Source organism: Triticum dicoccoides, chromosome 4A (assembly GCF_002162155.2).
Source record: "Triticum dicoccoides isolate Atlit2015 ecotype Zavitan chromosome 4A, WEW_v2.0, whole genome shotgun sequence".
In the NCBI taxonomy this organism is placed as follows: domain Eukaryota; kingdom Viridiplantae; phylum Streptophyta; class Magnoliopsida; order Poales; family Poaceae; genus Triticum; species Triticum dicoccoides.
In genome coordinates this window covers 705,624,658-705,632,830 of record NC_041386.1, presented here as the reverse complement: position 1 = coordinate 705,632,830, position 8,173 = coordinate 705,624,658, and the positions used below count along the sequence as shown (strand labels likewise).

The 8,173-nt window shown below is 39.0% G+C and overlaps 1 non-coding gene across 1 annotated transcript; it reads right to left on the bottom strand.

Moving 5' to 3' along the window:
- Positions 1-1,439: 1,439 nt before the first annotated feature.
- On the bottom strand, positions 1,440-1,519 carry LOC119290356. The gene has a single exon (XR_005141871.1). It is a non-coding gene; the product is annotated as a small nucleolar RNA Z155 (small nucleolar RNA).
- Positions 1,520-8,173: the final 6,654 nt, after the last annotated feature.

Sequence of the window (8,173 nt, the reverse complement as noted above, 5' to 3'; positions counted from 1 at the left end):
GAAGGACAAGAAAGAGAAAAACGACAATTATCCGTTCTAGCATATGTGGGTTGGAGGTGGAGCTTATTGGTGACTAGAATACGTTCATATTGCCACACGCCTCCAAGGTGAGTGTGCATTTGTTGAATGGACCTTTGAGAATGATCTCTATAATCATTTGTTGTTTTGTGTCAATAGTATAACTTAATTTAACCCAATCTATTATATTGTAAATATGAAAATTTTCATCCGTATTACAATGCATGACAAAGATTAGGTAAACTTCATCTGGTTTTAAAGGATGTGTCTCCAGCAAGAAATGTCCCGCTATGGCGGGAAACCGAACGGGAAGCAGAGGTTTCAACAGAAAAAGAGAAGATGCATGGGCTGTTTTTTTTTGTCTTGGACTCGGATGTTAGAGATAACATGGTGGATAGCCCATAGCAACGCACGGGCGTTCTGCTAGTTCTTACAAAGGACAACTTAATCAAGAGGTGATGGGTAGGTAGTCCACAATGTTGCTTTTGTGATCATGATGAAACAATACAATATTTATTTCTTGGATGTCCATTAGCCAAATTGCTTTGGAGAACGATTCATATAGCCTTCAACATTACCCCTCCAGTTGACATTGCATCGTTGTTTGGAATGTGGTTAACTGGGGTCGAACATACTACAGCAGCTCGTATTCGGATTAGAATATGTGTGCTCTTGTGGGCTATATGGAATTGTAGGAATGATTTGATGTTTAACAGACAACACAATTTAACTTTCTTGCAGGTCATCTTCAGAGCTACCGCTTGGATCCGTACGTGGTCCTTACTCACTCCTATGGAATCCAGGGAGCCTTTGGTTACTGGGTGCAACCAGTGGGAGATGGTAGCACGGGCTATATTCAACCGGTACGGATGGCGGTCGCATAACAAGATAGGACTCTAGGGAGCCTATCCTTCTTATTGCCATTACGGTTGTGATTGTCAGCATGAACTTTGCTTTATTTTTATTTTTCGCTCCACTTGCTAGCTATAATACTTTGATGACTTTGTGATACTTTGCGAATTTTTAATAATATGACTGCATGCATCATTATGATGCAGAGGCCGGGGGTATGCCTCCATTTCCCCCCAAAAAATATCTCCGGTTCTTTCGAATATCTTCATGCACAAACATATCATGTTGATTCATAATATATTTTTTAGTCAAAAGAAGGAAATTCTTGTTATGCATGCAAATAACTGAAATATTACGGACAACACCAAATCTACCCTACAGAGGAAGGAATGCACATAACTGGCGATGTGATTACTGAATACTGAAGAATGTTTATAAATAAAGTGTGCGTCAAATCCAGGTCCGCGAGATCAAAGCACGAGGGTGTCAGGGCGAGCAGACATGTAGACCGAGTGTAAGAGCAGATGGAGATCGACGGAAACGAAAGAGCAGATCGGTTGAGATTCAATAGTTGACCAGATAATTGTAGTCTGTAATTTTAGTCAACACTAAATATGATTTTCTGTGGAAGATTATCATCATTTCAACCCCATAATCTTGGGCCTTTTGCTCCTTTCATTAAGGAAGACAAAAGGATCAAACGGAAATCAAAATAGAAACATCAGGATATCTTAAAATGCTCGGAAGAATGAACCGGTCTCTCAGCAGAGGGATAGAAATCCCTGAGAAAATAGGTGGGTGTTTTGATCATCACATCCTCGAATTAGAACAAGCAAAACTAAACAAGAGCTGAAGAAGCGTAAGATTCTTGGATAGGAAGAGCTACAGGAAACAAGTGCATACATCACCGATTGACGAGCAAACCTGAGATGGTCACACGGCCATAAGATTCTTGGATGATGGTCTGGCGCTTACCCACCTTGAGTGTCCGCTACTTTTTGAGCCGGCCCAATTCGGGATTCCTCCCCACCTATTTTGGGAAGGTTCAGAACTGTTTTCGTGGGTTTCATTTGTTTTTCTTCTTTTCTCACGTTTGTATTTTCTTTTCTCTTTTTCATTTTTCATTACTGTTCTCCATTTATTTTTGTTCCTTTTCTTTTTCTTCTTTATTTTTCACTTTCCTTTTTCTTTTTTTCCACTCTATTTAAAATTTGTGAACACATTTCTAATTGTGAACATTTTTTGAACTCATGAACATATTTCTAAATTGTTAACTTTTTTTAAATTCACGAACATATTTTGAATTGACAAACATATTGTACAAATTTGGGACCATTTTTGGAAAAACTGACAAAAAAATCATGGATATTTTTCGATATCGTGATTTTTGTTTCAACTTATGAATAATTTTTGAAAAAATCGTGGACACTTTTTCAAAATCGTGCACATTTTTTCAAATTCACGAACACTTCTTTTATTTTTTGTAGAAATTTCGGAACACGTGAACATTAGCCTAAAATTCGGGAACAAGTTTTACAGTTTAGGAACATTTTTTATTTTTCACTTTTTTCGGACATTAAAACTTCTTTAAACAGCGAACATTTTTGAATTTTCTGAATTTTTTTTTATATTTGTCAACATTTTTCAAACTCTCGAATATTTTTTTAATATTGTGAACATTTACTTTTGAAATTCAAAAAATTGGTTTGAATCCATGAGCGTTTGTCATTTTCCAAAAACAAAATTCAAATCATGAACATTATTGAATTCACGAAAAATTTGATAATTTAATTTTTTTTAAATCTAGCTAATTTAGAAAAATAAAAAAACCTGAAAACAGAAAAAAAAATTGAAGGAGAAAACAAAGGGGCTCCCCTTCCCGTACATGGGCCGGCCAACTGGGGCGCGCGAGGGAGCAGGAAGAGTGCTCGCTCGCGTGGAGGGAGCAGGGAGAGTGCACGCTCGCGTGGCTTCCGGCACGTACGGTACCATATAGGATGTCCCATTTGCCTATTAGCAATTGTCTTATTTTCTTGCAACGTGTTCGGTGTTCCTCAAAAAATTGTCCTATTTTCTTCCTCTCATTTGTTTGCAAAAAGACACCCAGGGCTCCATTAGATACATAATCATGAGCAGATCGGTTAGTTACGTCAGAAACAGGAGGGCGGTAGCGTTAGTTTGGCTTTTCCTTAAGGGAACTAGCGATAGTATGGTTTGTTTGGAGGAGCGGGAGACACATGAGGGTAATTAACATGTTGCACCTTTTTCTCTTACTCGTGGTTAATAAAGTATGAGGATGGCAATGTCGTCGATTGCAAGCTAACCTCAACAAGTCATGTTGTTGGGCGTGCTTAGCTTTCCCGTGATTGGCCCGAGGCCAAATCATTCGTTGTTCCCTAATAAAAAAGATGAGAGCAATTAGTTAGTGGGTATCCCTTGAAACCGTCCCGCGGAGGTCACTTTAGTGAAGCAGAGGCGCACAAAAGCACGCCACGTCTTGTTTCCTAGTGTGTTCCTACAACACACACGTGTGCTCTCGAGCAAAAGCACAAGCGCGGAGGAGAAGCACAAGTGTGATACCTTGCTGTGAAGCACGTGCAACTGAAAGGGAAAAAATGGTGACGCACATATGTGCATCCCCGCGAGTCGTAGTTGTACACCTGCAGGTGCGGCATGACTGTGCTTTGAAAGGGAAAATAAGTTGAAGCACAAGTCTGCTCCAAAGGTGGAGCCACAGGTGTACTTCGTTGTAGAACACTTGTGTGGTTCATTATGAAGCATAAGTGTGCTCTCACGAATGGAGCATGAATGTGCCCCAAAGGGGAAAAAGAGGGTGAAGCACAGATTTGTTCCACAGGCATGCACATGTAGGCTTCGTCACAGAGCAAAGCTGTGCGTGATCACAAAGCGTGAGTCTGCTTCAGCAAGTGGAGCACACATATGCTTCCTACGGTGGAGCATGTCCAAGACAGAAGAAAAAAAAAGGAAAAAAAAATCAGTGTGATCCCCTCTTCTTTCGTCAAGTTTCAAATATAGGGTGCACCTCAGATGGACCATGACACGTGATGTTACGTCACTTCTTGCGCTCGGGAGCGACACTGGATGACCCCGCAAGGGTGCCTAGTGATTTCGAAAGAAGATCTCCCCTCTTGACGAGAAATTGTCTGTCAAGACGGCTAGGCGTACAAAGACCACAGATGGCACGAACGACATCATACAAGCGTGTTATTTTAGGGGATCATGGACGTGTGATGACATAGGACACAAGCGGGTGCGACTATGTATCGCCTTGCGCAAGATCGCACTTGCCTACAGCGAGCGTCCAGTTGGGTCAACCCAATTTGCTTTCCACATGCTAGTTTGATTTTCTTTGGTTTTACGTTCTTTTTCTATTTTTTGTCTTATGCTCATATTTAAAAAAAATCTAAAATGCATATGTTTGTAATACATATATTTAGTCCAAAAATTGAAACCCAACAAATTTGAAAATATTAACATACTGTAAATTATTTGTTAGTATATAATTTTGAAAAAATGTTCATTCAAAAATAAATCAGTGAAAAAAATGTCCTCACCATTCAAACAAATATACGTGAACTTTTGGAAATGTTATAAAATGTAAACAAATGATCGTGCAATATAACAAATGTTCAGGTAATTTAAAAAATGTATATTATATTGAAAAATGTTCAAGTTTTTGAAAAATATGTTTTTTTACATACAAAGTACTGAACAGAGATACACATATAATATATGTCATAGATCTTCTGTAGTATCTAGTTTACCATAGAAGCTAGCCATATAGTAAAATTGCTTTAATCTTTCTTACATCAGTTGCAACCACATATACTGATTTGTCGTAAATAATGAACTTGTTTCTGTGCAAGTGTATGTTTGTTGCATTTGACACATACTTAATTTTCTCCAATGGTCTAAGTATTAAATCTTAAATGAAAAATTGATCTCTGATTAAAGTCGATATATAACCCTATGAATATGAATACGATTGTTTCTACTAATATATTACACGTGTTACAATCTAGTTTTAAAATCACATTTATAACTGATATATTGTCCTAAATCTTGTAAGGCAATAACATAATTCTTTTTTCTGTCTGTTCTAAAATAAAATATGCAAATCATATATTTATTGAATTAAAACTTATTAATAGTGTTTAAGATTCAGAAAATACTAAAAAGCTTTAATCAGATTTTATGACGAATTCTGTAACAATTAATGAAAACATGTCATTATTTTTATATTAAAATTTTATACTTTTAAAAACTCACTTTTGTAAAACTGCAAACAGAAATAATATATTGTTCCAAGTCTTTTAGTGTGTTAAAAATAGCTTCATGTTCAATGTATTGTATATTACGAAATATTTGAAACAAGTTAAATGTATGTGCTGGAAATAATAGAAGACAAAATTACATGCCGACTAACATCAAATGGTGATACTTACAATAGTTCATGTAATTTATTTTTGTGTTGCGCATGTATCATTAAATATGGGTGCAGGGTCCTCTAAAGTGTATGACATGCAAAATATCTTGATAACAGTTTATAGTTTAGGATTAAGTATATGCATATATTTTTTAATATATTAGATATTTCTGACAAGATTTTCACCAAATCGCGAGCATACTAATTTTATCAAATACATCATGCATATTACAGTGGGGTTTCTACTTTTTACTTGGCATTAAAGAAACATTACTTAGCTCATAGATTCCCGAGTACAACATGTATAACATTGAACTGAAAGATACTAGCAAGCTAACAACTCTCTCTGTCCCGTAACGTAAGACGTTTTTTGAGAAAGGTTCAATGATATTTGCGGCCTGTAGGTATATCTTCAACTGTAATGACGCCTTAGAAGTAGAGATTCATGCTTTAATATAGGGTATTACAGTGGCCATTCGGCATTTTGATATGCATGTCATTGTCCAGTCAGATGCTTCAAACGGTTTTTGGCCACCATTAAGGGAGGTAATTTGTCTAGGTCGGCCTACACACACTTAGCTGAGGAGATTAAAGCTCTTATTGTTGATAGAGAGTTTGTTCCACTTAATGTTAGTAGAGATTAGAATAGGGTAGCACATCATCTGTCTCATTAGAGTCGTACCAATGCTTGTACTACTGTATGGTTGAACTCGAGGCCTCCATTCTGTGAGGACTTGTTATCTCAACATTGTAACCCGATAATCATGAACAAAACTCTCTTTAACCTTGCGGAAAAAAGTCTTAAATTATGAAACGGTGGGAGTATAAATTAGCCAAAACCAAACCCTGAACAAAACCGTACAACAAAAGTGGAAAAACAAATAAAGACACAAGCGCTCCTAAGGTGATGATCCGGCTCTCCACCAGCGCTCCTTCGTGGCCTCTCTCGGTTTGACCTCGAGTTTACCCTCTTTCTCGATCTGATCTCTCTATTTGAGCAACGAATTTGATCTTGGGTTCGATCCGATTCCACGTCAGCGAGGATATACAGGATCAGCTTCAACCGGACTCCTCGAAGAGATTAGAGAGGGCTAGAAGCTTCCAGAGAGTTCGAATAATTGTTTCCTGAGCATCATGTCAAGCGCCGCCCGCTTAGATCCTGAGCATCCTCGTTGTGCATCAGGCGAGACGACCTTCACACTGAACACACGCTCGATCTGGTATCCCACTTGCTCGCCCGTTTGATGGCAACGGAAAAATTGAATCGTTTTTGCCCTTACAAGTGGCATTGGTGGGTAATTCTCACCAACTTCGAGGGTAATTTGGATGACGGATGGGCAGAAGCATTCTATGCTTTATTATTAGGTAAAAATTATGTAGAGATAGAGATTTCAAAAAGGATGATACCAAACGAGATAATCACAATAGTTTTAATGCCTTTTTCTCTTCGTCACCCAACCCGAGTCCTGAGGGTCATATGACTCCTTTCAAGATGAAGCTCGCGTTGTCGGACAAGTGGGCTCCTGGTACAGAAGTCATGGTATGAGTGCACCGCTAGAGAAAAGGACTGGTCAAATTGAAATTGCATGCTCCCACACAACGACAACCTTTATTTCCTGGCCTTCGTCAATAAAATGATAGACTTGTACTACATATTTAGGGCATATAGCTTATCTTCAGGAAACGTCGCCTTTGGTGAGAGGAGAGCTAGCAACCGGGAGCTCGTCCAGGTTGGGTGACCCTCCATAGCTCACCGAGGTTCCTCTAAGCCAGGTGGCCGCCGTTCATGCCGCTACCTATATATTGTTGGATAATGATTCACAACCTGCCCGCCCATGGACAAGCTACAGAAGTTAATGTCATATTTTCCTGTAGTCATGAAGCCGTCAAAGATAGACGAGCCCAAACGGGGCATAAAAGCCAGCCAGTTTCCTCTAATATCTCAGTGTACAATTTATAATAAACAAAAATGTACATATGATACCTAGTTAAAGATGAGGTTTAAGATAAGAGCTACATTCTGATTCTCAAGTAAGGAGCGTGCTAAAGGATAATCTAAACAACAATGGCAATATGTGAGAGGGTATATATATTGAACGCAACACCAAAGGAACTTAAGAAGAAAACGAGACCATGCGACAAGTATGACACCAAGGTCCACAAAGCAGTAGAGTGTTCGATAGATTTGTTTTGAGGAGCGATTGACATGAGGGTACATGCTTCACTTTTTTTTCCTCTTTAGCAGTTGATAGTGTGTGAGCATCTTGATCTTTCATGCTGTTGGACCTGCTTAGCCTTCGTGTGGCCGAGGCCAGTTGCAGTTGGCTAGAAACTGTACCCGAGACGAACAGACGGATAAGCCCAACAACTGCATGAACATGAGGCGGCACTAGCTGACACAATGAGTTTGTTTCCATTTAAACTTTTTTTATCAGGAATTATCTCTATTTAAAAAACGAGGAATCGGTTCTAGGAGAAAATAGTGAGTAACTAGCACACATTGGACTGAGAATCTCGCTCTACCCTACAAGTTTGTTCATCAATTCAAAAAACATTTGTAGTGTTACTGAAAGATTGTTCGTCTAGTGCTGCCAAACTTTTAGGCTGTTTGTTTTCATAGCAAATAAATAAGTCCATTTTTTAAAGAAAACAATGGGCACTTCGCCCATGTCGGTGGCGGGGTTGGGTGACAGCCGCACACCAACACCGTCATCTGCAACATCCATCCACCCGTTCCGGAAGCCGAAGCCCCAGCAGCCACGCGCGCGCACCAGGCCGAGCATCGCTGGTACCAAACTCTAAATGGGTGCTGGCATTGATTGCGCGTGTCCTCGACGTACCGCATCCTTTGCTCTG